Source organism: Thunnus maccoyii, chromosome 6 (assembly GCF_910596095.1).
Source record: "Thunnus maccoyii chromosome 6, fThuMac1.1, whole genome shotgun sequence".
Classification (NCBI taxonomy): Eukaryota; Metazoa; Chordata; class Actinopteri; order Scombriformes; family Scombridae; genus Thunnus; species Thunnus maccoyii.
Window position 1 is genome coordinate 4,171,609 of NC_056538.1, and position 16,982 is coordinate 4,188,590.

At 40.2% G+C, this 16,982-nt stretch overlaps 1 protein-coding gene across 15 annotated transcripts in view; it reads left to right on the forward strand.

The window, feature by feature from the left end:
* phldb1b (pleckstrin homology-like domain, family B, member 1b) overlaps positions 1–16,982 on the forward strand; it is a 105,848-nt gene that overhangs the window by 28,487 nt on the left and 60,379 nt on the right. The window contains exon 1 of one of the 15 annotated variants that reach the window (XM_042414800.1): positions 1,053–1,513. The exons of the other annotated variants lie outside the window; for them this stretch is intronic. The gene's annotated coding sequence lies outside the window, so the exon portion shown is untranslated. Of the gene's footprint in view, positions 1–1,052; positions 1,514–16,982 lie in introns of those variants that run through there. 15 annotated transcript variants of the gene reach the window in all.

The following is a 16,982-nucleotide window of genomic DNA, read 5'->3' on the forward strand; positions in this document are numbered from 1 at the left end:
AGTGCAGGTCATAAATTTAATTTTATTGGCTGTGTTATCTTCCCGCCTAACCATATAGTTACTTAATTCTTTACCAAGTAGTATCTACGAACAATAGTCTTCTGATATTGTGTCCTCAATATTTGGTCAAGTACTTGACCACAACTATGATGTAGTTGTACTTTTCAGAGTGAAATATTGGACACTTTATTCCATTGATCTGACAGCTGTAGTTACTTTGCATATTATTACAAGAGCACCACCACAACCAGAACAATAAAATGCTGCTTGTGTGTTAATGTACTAGTATTAATAATAATATATGATACAATATAACATGCACAGGGAACATTTTCCTGCACATTTTATGGAGTGTTGTTTCTGTTGTATCCTGTTGCTTTTTTCCTTAAGTAAAGATCTGAATAGTTCTTCTGCCACTAACCTTATGAGGCCCCCAGTTATGTCATATCCCTCCTATTTAGTTTACAGTAGGTGATATAATTCAATTTACTTTGCATATAATCAGCGGGACAGATATATAAGAATAGAATAGGCAAGCAAATAATCGGATGCCACACACAGTATCATAACATTTACTGCAGAGGCTCATTTGTCTGGAGGGAGCACTTATCCTCAATACTTCCTTTAATGTGCATTTTTATGGCTTTCAAATGAAAGACTGGCCATATGTGAGGCTTCACCTTTGTTCTTTAATACAGTGATAAAGGCAGGATATGAGAGAGAGACACGCCTTGCATTCTTAAGTGGTATCAGTGACTCAAATTAAAATCTGCTTTTATTTACATGACAGGTTGTCAAAACAGAAATGGCTAGACTCAGTCTGACATTACCATAATCTATAAATCAATAAATAATATTGATCCGCCCAGTCTATTGTGGAATAAGATGTGTGTCCCTCAGTGGTGGCTGGTGCTCCTCTCCTGTAGTCTCTTTAGACCCCCTCATCCACTCCCCCCTCTCTCTCTCTTATCCACTTCATGCCTCTCTCTCTCTCTTTCTCTCTCTCTCTCATTGCACAGCTCTGACTCAGGATCCCCACCTTCTTTTCTTCCTCCTGCTCCTCCTCTCCGGTTACTCTCCCCGCTCTATGACAGCCCTGGCTTTCTGTACGGGCTGAGAGATGTCTGTAAGCCAGCTGTTTCTCAGAGGAGACCCGGCAGTATGAAATAGCGTCTTCGCTACGTGAATAGAGCAGAAGGACAAAGACTATTATATGAGCGTAAACTCCCGCACTGGTTTGAATGAACTGGGATATACCAACGCATCAGTGGATGAGCTCGTGTTTTAACAAGTGGGCAAGCAGACAGCTCCCTTTGTGAACATTCAAATATCTGCAGAATATATTAGAGTCTATGGGGTTTTAGGATTATCATAACAAAAGCGCGTCGGGACAAAACCCCATAAACGCTCCTGTTGTTCCTCAGAAACGGAGACAAACACGTGGGTTTATTTAAAGGAGCAGAGGCGATGAAAACAACGGAGGGAGAGAGGAGTTTCATTCATTGGATTTAAAGTAAGTCGGTTTATCTTAACTATGTACTGGTTTAAAGGTTTTCTGTGGTTTAAAGTCGGTGTCTGTGGCGGTGCTTGCTTTCAGCACTTGCTCGGCTTGTTAATTATTAGGTGGATGGTGTCATGAAGTTACGGACTTCAGGGAGACAGAGTTGCTTCAACCTGATGTTGCCTCTTGGAGGCTAGTTTGTGTGACTAGCTAGCATGTTGTGAACCCTGGTTGCTAATGTTGAAAAGACGTATTCTTGTATCGCATTTACTTTTCCCTCTTTGAGTTCTTTTCAGTCAATATGCGCACGTTCGCCTAACTCCGTTCAAAAGTAGGACAAGCGTAACAATGCACTGTCATATCAGTAAACCACATATGTAATGAATCATTAACCTACTTAAGGCTTTTCAGGGGTTACTATGATGTTTTTAACAGTTCGGCATCAACCAGACAGCTTTTATTAGCTTATGTTCTCGCAGTTTACTCTCAGCTTGTTCGTCCATCAAAGTTCATGCCGGTGGGCGGAAGCTAGCTGCTAGCTGAGTTTTTACTTAAAGAGTTTCTAAGCAGTACTTTTGTGCCGAATTTACCTAAAGACCACGCTGACATTAATAAGACGTTTAAGTCAGACTCCAGCACTGACGCTTCTGTTCTGCTAGCAAAATAGCTTTAAACTGCTAGTTTTGTAATGGAGCTTGGTCTGACACTACATACAAGCAACACGAACACCTGCTCTAATGTTGCTGCTGTCTCCAGCCACTCAGTCCCCAGCACTCTTAAAGATCCCCTCCAGACATGTATTAAAACATAAAACTCTACGCTTGGAACAATAATGTGTCTCTGATTTGATTTTTCCAGAAGAAAGGTATAATTAAAACTTCCAGAATCTATGAATATGCAAATATTTTTCATTATAAAAGTTTAAGTGCTGGACACAAGATTTCTTCTACTTCATTGTAAAGTCCATTCTCAGTGTTTGCACGCTGGAGGCTTCAGGTTTCTACATCACACTTGTGTAAATTAATTATTGGACCAGGATTGGCTTCAAAACTAGTTGTGATGTCACAAATCTTGCTCGTAGACCCCTTTTAAGTCAGATTTTCAGTGAGCGCAGAGAAATGTTCCTCTGCCAGCAGCTGAATGTGAAAACAGCCTTTCATTGTCAAACTCTGCACATACATCTTTCTGCACATTGAAGCTCACACATCCAACTGTAGAAGAAGAAACACACATTTTTGAGTGGAGGGGTACTTTAAGTCCTAACTTCCCCTTGCATCCATGTGAGTTCTGTTAATAGACTACAAACATATACAAGTCTACCAGAGCTAGATACCCCCCCATCCCGCCTGGCATGACCAGACCTCACTGTGTCTGTCTACTGTTACACTGCTATTCCTGGCTGCCAATGTGACCTAACCAGGGCTGGTAACTGGAATAGAATAGAGCTTCCCTTTCATGCATTCTGCTTATTCAGAGGCCTCTGGGTTCACAAGTTCTCATCATATTTGACGGATTCATGGAATATAGTGGGAACTGGGATTTTAGATTTTGCTTATAGTGATAGTTTGCTGATTAGTTCAAACCCAGCTCTCCTCCCTGAGCCATTGTGCCTCAACACACTTCTCTACAAGTGTGGTCATTCTCTCTCCGCCACCGCACCTCCTCAACATCTGTCATTTCTGACACATTGTGTTGACCCCTTTTGTGAGGAAAGGATGTGAGGAGTCAGAGACAAGCCCCTCTGCAAACAGTCATCAGGCTGCTGTGAAAGTGATGTGAGCTCCCAGCGGGCCCAGTGCACAGGTCAGGCATGTGTGAGGGACGACAGGGGCATCGCAGCGGAGAGCGAGCGAGTGAGGGGAAAGAAGCTGGCAGCAGCTGGTGTGCATACGCTGGGTCAGTGTGTGTGTTCCTGCATGTTGTTGTTGACACAGTCTTTGACCGTACATCCTCTGACTACACCGGGGTCAAGGCAATGTGTCCAAATGAGACGCTGGTGAGATACTACAAATATACCAGTGTCTTCAGTAGAGCGAGGTTGTGCTCATGCTGCAGGCTTTCTGCTGAATTTTTAAGCTGCTCTTCACATCTGAGTTTTCTTTTCTTTCTGCAATATATTCATGTATGAAAAGACAAGCTTGTGTGGAGTTCCACTAGCGAAAGGCATCACATCTCGTTTTGTATCGACTTCTCTTTTACTTTATTTAAAGTATGTTTCCTTGAGTTTTACTGAAATAAGGTTCCGCCCTAAATAACACAACATTTTTTAAATTTTTTTTATTTCAAACCATTGTTGCAAGTGAATGGTGTAGGAGTTACTGTCACAGCCTTGCTGACATATTCAAATCCTCACATTTTTTCAACTCACATGTAGATTGTATGTCTCAAAATCAGATTTGGTTCCACTAATTTGTGTTTTTATGTTTTTTTAACAGCAAATTTAACATTAGGTGAAGGGACAACAGTTGAAAATGTGCTTTTTGGCGAACACTGTCACATTTACAGTTATGGTGATTAATGTGCATTTTCCCTCTAAAAATATATAAATAATATCCAAGTCTGTGGTTGCACCCTAAGGCTGCACAGTTATGGAAAACAATGTTTTACGCTCAATTTTACAATTTATGTGTCATTATTATTTGCCCAACTATGGAGTATGTATTTGTTGGTCCATCTCTGCCTTGTTTTTTGAATGGATACAGTAGTGAATCAGAGAGAGGAGGGATGAATGACAATAAAGCCAGTTTTGACACAGAGATGCATCTTAGACCACTGGAACAACTGGATCTATCTTTCAGAACAAAAGAAAAGTGGTCAATTTCAATCATTTATATTCTCATGAAATCAGGATCCTTTTTAAATAAAAATACAACTATAAGTAAAACATTTGTGAAGCAGTGACAGATAACCAGACATGTCATTGGTCAGTCAGAGCATACCTGTGAATAAGGAGCATTTGATTTGAAGCACTGGAGCTGCCAATCAAAGTGCAAAGCAATAATATTGCACCTGGTCAAGTTGAATTAATTGAAGAAGCCATGATCACTATGTGGTTGATTGTGCAGCTAGGTTACACTTGTCAATTCAAAGTGATTTCTTAAACCCGGACATGTTGGAAGCCAGTATGTGACAGGTTTGCATGTAGGATTTTGCAAAAGAATCTTGAGATATGAATTCTAATGTCTTGTATCTGATGTGAACTGGCCATGATCCATGCACAATGTGCATAAAAGCAGCACTAATGCAAAAGTATGGGGGAAAAAAAAAAATCTGAATTTGGCCACCTTGTGCTGCAGCGGTAGCACAGCCTACCTCGAGACACCACATGTAGATCACATAGTTTGGGTTGATATTTATTGATCCTCAGGCCTGCAGCCATCTGCCTCTGGGAGCATGTTTAACAGCGGGGGATTGGCTTTAGTTGTTCTGACAAAAGGAGAGACAGGGAGGTGAGGGGGGGGGGGGGGGGGGGGAAGGGGAGCAGTGAACATCTGTTCGGACAATCGGTAACCAGCCTCTAACAAGTTATTATGATGAGCGTCCACTAGAGACAGCAGCCGACAGCCTGCTGGATACTGCATCTGATCTGTGGGATCATGTGGATGCTGTGAGCAGCGTGATCTGATATGAGAAAGTGTTTTTAAAGGGGCAATCTACCAATTTTACACATGAGGTTCAGTTTACTCAGCATTGCCTGTCGTAACAGTTTTATATTAGCTTCAGTGGAGCTGGAGGGACTTTCTCTGATGATGTCATCAGGGTCTAATGAAAGATACTATCCAGTTGCATTGTGGGAAATGTATGATTCAGCATTTTTCGAAAGCTCGGCCCATACTAGGGGCTAAAAGTCAGGATATCTCAGCCTTTACTGCTTTGATTTTGACCACTGTTTTTTAAAACTTGTCTCTTGCGAGCCCCTCAACTTCAGCAGAGTACAATACTAAATCACTGGAGGACCGCTTTAACTGTCATGAGTCCGGAAATCCCATTCTTAAAGAGGATTGATTTTGAACTAGGGTTCTTCGAACCCTTCCATCAGTAATTACATTCGTCACATGCATGTGTCACATTCTTGTCATGTTAATTGTATTCACACCACATGTCTGTGTAGCACTATGAACAGTTCTTTCAAACATAAGAGGCATCATTGTAGTGAATTACATTAGACACTACGCTTTCTGAGGTTATTGATGTGAGCTTCTCTCAACTCTTCTGTGGTGAATGTTACTTAGGACCTCAGGGTTTGGTGATAGACTTAATTCAATTTAAATTTAATTTCAGAAAGTCTGAATTGAGAGATTATTCTCAAACCACCTCAGCAAAATGCAATATTTGCATTCCTTATGTTACTTTATGGTCACAGTTTGTAAAATGCCGTGGTAGGACACAACCCTATTTACTGGATTTTTGTATGTGACCCACATTCTAATTGAATTTGCCGCACAACATAAACTCAAAAGCATGTGTGCGAAGCAGCTGCCCAGGAGCAACCACTGTCCACAGATATCTTCCATCGTGGCATCTCGCTGGCGTCAGACTGGTCTGAACATGTGATCACTTCTTCCAAATCATTTCTTTCCAACCTTTTATTTGTTCAGACGTTATTCCCACATGATGGGAATGCAGGGTTAGACCGTCCCTCCTCCTCCTCCTCCTCCTCCTCCTCCTCCTCTGTACTCCCTTCAAACCAGTCCCATATCTTCCTCTGGTATGTGCGTCTGTGTTTGATGGCCCTTGGCTCGGCAAAAGGCAGTCATTGATTAACTGGTGGGTTTGACTCCCTGGCCTTTGCTTAGGCTGTAAACCATCAGCTTTCCATAGCAACTGTCAGCCATAGTTTTGGGCATCCCTTTGTCTGCAGCTCCTCCGCCACTTTAGTGACGTCCCACGCTGGTGGTTTAATGGCGACACCTTTTGTTTGTTGCGCACAACAGTGAAATCACAGAAGTTGTTCATTTATAGTTAACTGATAATGAATAAAAAGTTACAGTTACTGGAGTCTTGGTGAGGAGAATGCATTTCGGCTGACAGGATGAATGGAGAGAAGTGTAGCGAAGCTCCATAATTATACGGCTTCAGGATGTTATGGTAATATTCTGCTGTCTGAATCACAGGGAGGCAGACTTTCTCAGCTGCTAAAGTGTGTAGCGCTCTCAACATGGTATCAAGTGGAAAACAAGTTCTGAACTGCACCTTTTTTAGATTTTCTTCAGCCTTTTGTAAAGAGCAGACTTACATGCTGTAAACAGCTCTGGACATGTAAGCTCCCTTTAGATGTGATGGGATTTGACTTTAAAGCCAGACAGACTTTTGAAAAAAAAAAGAAATGGTTCAGAGAATTTACTTATTCTCACTTTAAAGACATCAGAAATTTCTTCTACTTGCAGCTTTTTACTATCCTGTTACATCTCTGATTTATTCAGCTATTTTAACAGGCCTGTTGTTGCGTCCATTGTTGGCTGTTTCTGTCACTTGTAGAAATAATCGTCTAATCCAAGGTTTGGAGGTTGCTTGTTGTTGTAAGCTGATTTACATAAATAACTTTTAAATCGCCAGATTTTCTTTGATGATCTAAGTCTTAGTTAATTGCTCCTAACCTCTAATAGCACAGCCTCTGTGTCACTGCTAGAACAGATTTATGACTCCATACAGATGGAGAAATAAAACAAATTACCCTCCACACAGAAATCATTTAACACGAAAACAAAGTCAGGCTGAATAAATGAAATGAAATGGCAATACAGTCAGATTTTCAGGCTAGATTTGCACTCTTTAAGAAATAATAAATAGATCACTGTGCTTTAATGAAACAGTGATTCTGTCATTGGGTTGGTCTTTTCTGGAAAAACATCTCTAAGTACGCAGAAATTCTGATGAATTTCATGTCTCTGGTTAGTTAAACAGAAGGAGGACTGGGTGGGCGATATGAGAGGTGACATCATAGTTAAACAGAAAAAAGAACAAGCATCATTTACTGAAACTTCTTCAATGAAGAAAAAACCCAAAAAAAGCTACTGTACAAACTACCCAAATACTAGTATTTTTCCTTTTTCTTTCCATCTGCACTTTCTTTTCACTCTGGTGTGTGGATGAACATGTTTGCATTAGATGGAATATGTTTTCACAGCCACAGACAGGGAGAATGGCAGAGAGTGAATAACATGACAGCAGTGATGAGCCGGATTGAAGGCCACATCCATGATGTGCTACTCCAGAAAGCAAAGCCATACTAACCTTTAGTCATTAGCATGTATTTATGTAACAGCATTTCTCTGTAATATCATGATAAGAGTAAGTAAGACTTTTATAATAAACTCTCCGGACTCTACATGAACTCATTCTAGTAGAATGTGAAGCGTTCTCGCTCTGACCACCTTTGGATCCTCTGATCTAATCTTCTGGGAAATGTACTTGAGGCTAAGCCGACGCACTGGAAAGATTTAATGTGGTCATACCAGAGCGAAGGAAAAAAAACACAGAGAGATGTTATTAGAGACATGATGGAATATTTGGTCCACAGACACATTTCAGATAGGTTCAACGGACCAGGGCTGCTAACCACCGCTTAATCTTTTAATGCCACAATACCCTTGAGGCATGATGTGGCATTAACACTGATTGGCCCAAGTGGTCCCAAAGGAATACTCCCAACGGTTTTGTTCTGATTACTGTTGTCAGCTCTGGTATTAAGTACATAGTTTTTAAATGGAGTTCATTTTAAAGGTTGCACCTTTTTCAGCTTTCATTCATTTTCTGTTTTATAGATTACTGGGGTTAAATGTCTTTTATATATTTCAAAGAAAATTCGTTCATTTATTGAATGAATTTCAAATTTAAAATCCTCCACAGGTAGAACAGTCATAATACTGGACCCTGATTGGCTGACAACAGCATCCTCTTTAATTCAAATAAGCTAAACCTGTTGAATGGAGGCTTTCTAGTTCAAATACTCACAACTGCACTGATTGGTTGGATTTCAGCCATTCTTTGTCAGTTTTTTCATTCTATCAGTCGTTTCTATTTCTACACAGATGTCAATACAATGCCTTGTTTTTTTTTTTTAAACAGCACTTTACTTTGCTGTGTTACATTATTCTACAAGGCCAAACTTCTCTTGTGCATCAGTGATTAATGTGTTCCTAACTCATTTGTAATCTTTTGCCTGAGTAAAATAGACAGTATGAAAATAATAAGATACAGTATAAGTATATATAAGTATAAATTTAACAAATTATACAGTTTTCTACAGAAACTGTTTAGTGGATACTAAAAAAGACACAGGTTCATGAGTTTGTTAGTCTTCAGTGCTGAAAATGGATCAAGCAAAAATACCAAACATTTTGTGTTTCCAGCTCATCCTCATATAATAATAATAATAATAATAATCCTCATATGTGAGGATTTGTTGTTATATCATTGTAATTTGAATATATTTGGGTTTTGGATTGTTGACTAGACAAGCAATTAATGATGGGCTTTTTTCACTATTTTCTGACATTTTATTGACAACATTGAAAAACAATGAAATTTACTGCCTGTTAAAATACTTAATTGTGGCTTAAATACTTAAAAGGGACTTAACTAAAACAAAAGACCCCCTCCAGACATGTATTAAGACATACAAATATGCTCTGTGTAGAAAAATAATGTGTGTTTAATATCATTTTTCAACAAAATAGTATAAGTACCACATCTACTCCCTCTCCCTCATTAAAAAATATGTAAATATATTTAATCAAAAATGTAACTGCTGGACACAAGATGTCTCTGATTTCACTGTAAAGTCTGTTCACAGTGTTTGTGCACTGGAGGCTTCAAGTTTCCACATCACACTTATGTCAGTTGAATACTGGACCACAATTAGCTTCCAGGCTAGTTGTGATGTCACAGATCCTGCCCATAGACCCTTTAAAATCAGATTTTCTACTAGCAGAGAAACTTTCCTTCCAGTGTCAAACTGCACATACATCATTCTGCACAGTGAAGCGCTAAACATCCGATTGTGGGAACAAGAAGGAAAAAACACATTTTTGAGTGGAGGAAGACTTTAATAAATGACCAAGCTGAGCTAATTTTTAACAGTTTTCTACTGACACAGTTTAGTGGATACTAAATAAGACCTAGCCTGTAGTTGCAATGTATTTTTGGAGTTCAAGGCATTGGAAAATTTGTCAAGCAAGAATACCCAACATTTCCAAGTTCCAGCATCTCATATGTAAAGATTTGTTGTTATATCATTTTAAATTGTATATGTATATAAGCTAGACAAAACAAGCAATTTGTATGGACATTTTTCACTATTTTCTGATTTATAGACAAAATTGAAAAATAATCAACTTTAAAGCTCATTTTAAGAGTATTGGCATTACAGATCCTCCATACCATAGAAGAGATTTAGTATCCTCTTACTGGTGCACCTTAAAGAACAAAATACTTGATTTGTCTCAGAAAGGGGCCCTTGTGTTTTTTTTATTTTGCTGACTGGCAAGTTCTAAATATAGATGTTCACCTTGACTCAATCTGTATCAGTCCTTGTTTGCATTATGGGCTGTATAATCCACTTAAGTGTTTCTGCAGTTTTATTAGAGTGGGGTTATGGTGTCCTTGTGAGAAGGCAGAGTGATGATCTTTATGTGTTCTCCTCGGTCCTGAAGGCGTTCCTTACTGAAAGCTTCGTGACATAATACACGACAACCCTCAAATTCTTTAATGATCAAGCACTTTTCAGAATGGATTTATGTTTTTGTATGTGGTTGATTCTCGGTTCAGACGGAGCCTCTCTCAGGAAGGAGCGGGGCTGAAAGATGCTGTTCTCGCAGTAATACTTAGAGTGCACTCACGGAGATGAAGGTGATTAGACTTATCGTTCCTGCAGTGTTGAGGGAGAAATTGTTCTCTCTCACACCGGTCAGGGAATCAATCTAACTGATTAACTGGAAGGGATTTCACACACACACACACACACACACACACACACACTCCTCCACTCATCCTCCCCTTTGTGAAGCCAATCCGAACATTGCCTGTCCTTTTCCGAAATGACTTCATGCATTGTAATTACGAAAATGGCAACGTGTCATATTTTCCCGTTGGAAAGTGTTGGAAGAGCGGCCGCTGATTAAACAGATCTCAGTTTCTACCGCAGCTCATTTCGCTGAGCTCAGCCTTTGGAGAAAAACTAATCCTGAGATGTTTGTGAACCGCTGCTTGTTGGAAGAATCCTGACATGCTTATGAAGAGGGGAAGAAAGACAAGAACAGATATTTTACTGCCGCACATGAAAACAAGTAAATCACTGTTCATGAGCTGTTGGTGTTTGGTTTATAGAAGTCAAGTTTGTTATTTTGAGTTGGAAATGGATTAGTGATTTACACCCTCTGCCCAATAGAGCCCAATTAAGTATTCTGATTTTTACAGTCCAGCTCCTCCAAAATACATTTTTACATAACCATCACATCATAATACAAGGACCTAAAGTCATTTACATCTTTCCTTTCTTACACAGTGAAAAATGTGTGTGAAATTTGTGCAGAACAGCAATTGTTACCTGATTAGGAACAGTGTGTACTTATAAAAGACAGAAATTTAATGTAAATTAGGCTGAGCCATGCTGCCTAAGTAGTGTTTAAAGTCCAAGTTAAATGGTATTTTGCCTCCTTAAGTAAAGTACTATATATAACAGGGTAAACTAGGTCTCACATGCCTAGAGAAACACAGTTTGAGTTGACTGGAAGGGCAGAATTTCTCAAAAATCTGTGATGCTTTTATTGGTTGGACTTTTATAAATGCCTTTAAGTAGGATGACCGTATTTTTAAACCCCCTTCTATGTTCTTCTACTGTTTGATTCAGTCTCACTGCTCCCATCAAGCTTATTTCCAGCCATAGTACAGCAGGCAGCTGTTTTCAGCCAGAAAGCTCTGTGACCCACTGTATGCTACTCACAAACAGCAGACAGTTAAAGTTAGCAGCTAGCTGGTGAACAGTGGAGCATTTGGCAGCTAAACAAGCAGATATTTCTCTCAGGAGTTTGTGGACATCAAAACAGAGCTAAAGGAGAGGGAGTGTTGGACTTAACATTCATCAGATGGACACAAACATGACTGATATGAATGAATGATAATGTTGCAACATGTGTGCTGGATGTGCAATTAGGGAACTGTTTGCTAACATATTAGCTATTATCAACTTTATACTGTGATAATATATCAATATTTTGTTTATATCTTGTTCTACCGGCCAAAAAGTATTTAATGGCAACGCCTCACCAATAAACACATAAAAACAAGATCCATGTTTTCATTTTCTGTTACACAGATAGGAAGGAGAAAGAAGGCTTTCAGTAAATCTGTGTGCCTGCAAAGACCCAAACCATCACTTTCAGTATGAAATAGTTGATTAGAAAGAGTTTGAACATGCAGATCTTAATCTGTAGAAAACCCATTCAGTGGTTTTCTATCTCAATCAAGCCCAGAGCATGCGTTTCAACATTTGTCCTTCATTTACCCCAAAAGCCTAGCTGTAAACCAGGGTTTACAGCTAGCTGCAACTTTTGAAACTTAATTTCCGAAGGTGAAAGGGACCACCCTCCCCGCCGTGGGGAAAGTTGATCACCAGAGAGCTCAACCTCCATCACCCCTGGGTTCACCTTTCCTGTCGTCCCAGCTGATTGGCTCCTACGATGACTGATCACTGTAGGGAATGTGACCTTTTTGAAGAAGAGGCCTCACAAGTTTAAACTCAAGCCACCTTGAGAGACACAGGAGCCTGATGGGGTATCGGAAGTTAGTTCATGAAGTGAGCTGAAGGCATTTTTTGAGAAAGAATACTTGTACAATATTGTACCTTAATTCACTGCTAATTAACTAGGTGCCATCTGGACACCTGGATGTGGATGTGGAGGAGATAACTGCAGCTGAAGATAAAGTCATGAAAGTGTTGAGCAACATCAAGACATGACAGAAACATGGACTCATCCTGAATGTCTTTCACTTGATTCCCTTCTTGTTTAAATAAAGGACTTTGTGGTTTGGGGTGTGGTTAATTTCTCTGCGTGGTAAGAGTTTGTTTGGCATCTCTCAAGTCTCATTAACCGCCCCGCCCAGTGGTCTGTTTAATATGGCAACAGCACGTCTGCAGCAGATTTGCTTTGTGCTGGAGATAAGGTGGTTAAAAAAAAACCAACAAAACATTGTTTGGGTGGAGACCGGTGTGTGTGGGAGCAGAAACAGGCACTCTCTCCACGAACCCACAGTTCAGATAAACTAGCCTGACAAACTCCTGTCCTGTCTGCTCCTTCTAGAATATTTTATTTAGTGATCTTAAAGGTGCAATATGTAAGAATTGTCGAACCCGTTCTCCACACTCCAAACCAGTTGGGGGCAGCATATCACCAGAAAGTCGGGGTGTCTGTTACGTTATGCTATGCTACATTAGCACAGAATCAATAGTGCATTATCAGTGTTCTGTTAGCTAGCAAACCAGGTAACTAGGATGATAGCAATATCAATGCAGTGCTAACATTGAGCTGCGTTTGCTTGAATAAATCTATCCTAGAAGAGGAAGTGCTGCTTCTTCATCCTTTCATGTTGGATTGAGGGCAGACTTGACGCTACAGTGACTCACTGTCGCCTCTTGAGGTACAAGTGGTATTACGAGACATGACGGGCCAGGGCTAGCTGGTTAGCATGCTAAATTCAGTAGATACCTCTGCAACACAATACATGGAGATCTTTGAATAATGTCAAAACTGTTATTTCTTCACAACCTGATGATAATTTTAGTTAATTTTTTGAATGTTTTAAACTGAAATTCGTACATAAATCTTACATATTACGCCTTTAAATGTTGTTGGAAACGTCCCAGCAGACCTCTCAGTTTATTGACTTCACACCCGACGCTTTCATTAAATGACCTTTCATTCTTGTAATTGCAAAATGAAGCACCGCAGTATCTCTGTGTCAACATTGCATGCACGCTCTCTAATGAATAACTGTATGATTTATGATCTTAACCTCCCCCTCTGAATATGATACACGGCCCATTTAGAGCATCTCCATATCCCCAACCGTTTCCAGAGACCTGGATATATTCTCTGTGTCTCACAGGACCATAAATCTACAGTTATTTTGTCAAGATCTGTTGTGTGTCGTTCCCTGAAGTGTGTCTCCTCGCTGCGGGTGAATCCATCGTGATAAGTAGCTGCGGCGTGTTGTAATAGCTGGATTGATTGAGTGCTAATTGGCATCAAGAGACTGCCAGTAATGGACTTCACCGCCAGCATTTCACTGAAAGCTTAAAGCAGATGGATTGATTAGGAAGATATCGCCCGTTTGGCTGCAGCCCATATATTGATGGTAATGACATCCGCTTTGCTTTGTGATTCAATCATACATCAGTTTTATTATTGAAAACTTAAAGGTCTGTTTTCCTGGTTTATTGACTGTCTGTCTCAAAAATGTCAAACATTCTTTTTTTAGAAAATGTGCAGGGATATTATGAAGTCTCAGTAAATTAACCGGTATGAGAGAATGTTAAATGCTGAGATATATATTTTAGGATAGTAGATGGAGAAAGAAAAGAAAAATAGGAGATATAAACAGGAAATAGAGTGGCACTGTGAATGTCTAAATGAGTAAATGGAAGGCTGCTATGACATATTTTGGGCTAATTTGTTAAAGAATCCAACTCTTCATCTTTGCCCTGATTGCAGTTTGTTTTGTTTCACTCACGGCGCATGTGTGTATTTACTATATACAGCGGTGAGTCATTATGATGGTAACAATACCGCCAATCATTTCCATTACCGTGATTATGTCTGTTTTCACCATGAACACAACCACAGCTCTCCTGTATTTATAAGCAGTTTTTATTTGGATAAACCACAAGGAATCTTCTTCCTACCAGTCAAACAGAGACAGAGCAGGACCAGAGCACCAGGCTCTGACTTGTTACTCAGCTGGTCGACCTACTGACATGCAGCCAGTTTAATGGTTCAGTGAGGACAAGTGATCAACAGCGTGCAGGATCTTTGGGTTCTTTCACAACTGTTAACACCCGATACAAATCAGAACACACAGTGAATCAAAGAGGAAGAGACACTGAGCTGCATTTTGCTTGTGTTTGTAGTGTTTTTTGATGTGAGTTCACTTGCTATACAGTTGTTCAGATGAATTAAATCCAAGGCGATCATTGGTAGTAAAGTAAGTAAAGTATACTGCATGCTCATTTGTCAGATTATTTGATTGAATGCAGTCTAAGACAACAGTCCTGCATGGAACCTTCATGAAGGTTAGAATATTCAGATTTTGATGAACTGTTTACTGAGGTGTTGATTCAACTTTATGGTCATTTAAGAGGCTGTAATTTATGGTGCTGTTGATATATATTTGAGGCATTTGTAATATCCAGTCTACTATAATTAATATAAAAGAGGGTAAACAGAAAGGCAAAATATGACATTCAGTTAGAAGTGTATAAGGATATTTATTGAGGTTAGTGACAGACAGGTTTTAGTGAGTAGATAGGAGATAGGACAGGATCCCCCGGAGTCTAAACGCTGCTGGTGGTGTATGTGTGCTCTCTGTTTTGCTGACTCATCATGTGCTAAGCCCTGGTGGCCTCTCTCCTGGCAGTGACACCACACACACACACACACACACACACACGCACTGAACAGAGCAGCAATGCTTTACATGCTGTGTGTGATATACTCACACGCGCTTACAGCATGGGTGATGTTTGACTGGTCTTTTAACTTTAACTGAGCCAATTAATACAAAATTGGCTCAGTATATTCTAAAACCAGGTGTAATTATTAACAAGTCATCATAGTTTTTCCTTCAAACTCTTAACATCACTGTGTGACAGAAGTGCTGAGTAAAAATGACTCAGTGTGCAACAGAGCCGTCACCAATCTCCCCCCCCCTTCCAGCTCCCAGAGTGAGAGATGAGTTTGTCATGACCGTGTCAGATACACGCCGCTTCAAGCCATGTTCTTTTAACCAGACAGTTTTCAGTGGAAGCGACTGAACTGATCCTCAACGGGGAGATCGTGCTAGTGCAAGTCAGAAGAAGAGGAGTGTGTGCTGTGAGTCAGGGAGGCCGAGAGGTGGGGAGAGAGAGAGAGAGAGAGAGAGAGAGAGCTGCTGGCAGAATCCCGAGGAAACAGAAAGCTAGGTGAGGGTGAGGGTGAGGGGTGAGGGAGTCGGATGACTGTGCCGAAGCGGAGAGCATGAAGACACGGCGGCTGAGCTGACGTGGCTCGGCAGACCGCGGTATGAACGTCCTGATGACTGTCTACAAACGTCCTATTCAGCATCTTTTTTTTTTTTTTTTTTTTTTTTTGTTTTTCCTCTCATAACCCTAACTGATATTCTGCGCTCATTTTCCCCCCACTGATGAGACTTCCAAATATCGACAGGAACATTCAACAATTTGGACTGCGGAAAATAACCCGACCAAAATTATGTCGAGGATGGTGTCGTGACCACTGAAAGGAACGCTGATGGAAATTTAAAAGACAGGGCTCTGTCACCACCTCACATACAGATACCGAGGGCGAAAAAAGTAATACTAATGCAAATAAGCGAAAAAAAAACCTACTTGTGCAGACACTAATATGAACTATCAATTTAACTGGTATTTAGCACCACCGCTTTACGTGTCAGCAGTTCCTCACAAGCTTAAAGTTGTGTGCAGAAGACACTGAGTGCACAGGATGTGTGAGTTCAGGTTGCATATAGAAGAATGTAAATGTCTGCAAATTGTTCTAAGTGGGTACCAAAGCCTTTGCTGTTGCTGTATAAACAAGAAACTGAGTAATTTTCCCTGACACAGTTTTGAACCATGACAAAAAATAAAAACTATCAATTGTACAAGCGTGGTTTGCACTCACAGCAAGAAGAAGGTCCAGGCTTCAATCCACCAGCCTTCAACAATTTAAAAATTCTCGGTTTCTGCAAGATCTGTGAATGCAACTAGAGTATGGTGAAGGTTAGGGAAAGAAAAACTGTTAAAATGAATGAAAAGCTGGTAATTGCAGATCTGTGTTGGGAGGTAAAATCTGGTCTCACACTCTAAAAGAGATGAAATAAAAACAAGAGTAATAGAAGAAATAGTAAAGGTCATATTTTCTTGTCAGACTGGTTTGTTGCGTGTAAATTGCAGTGGCGTCTTTTTTTTTTTTTTTTTGCAGCTGCCACCTGTGGGTCACACATAACCTCCACCTGTGAAAACTGAACAAACACATATTTTCCATTGCCGTCCCTCGCTCGTGTCCCTCGCCCACAGCTTGTGATGTAATCAACTGGTTTCTTTCCCAAGCTGTCAATGTGTGTCTGTTTAGAATAAAAAAGGGCATCTGGCTTTGTCGCACATCACCAAAGCCTCCCGTGTGATGGGAGAACTTTCCGTCTTTACCTCAGGCCTCATGTTCTCCGCTGACGACAGGCAGGGGGATCTTATCTGTGCTCCGTCCGGAAG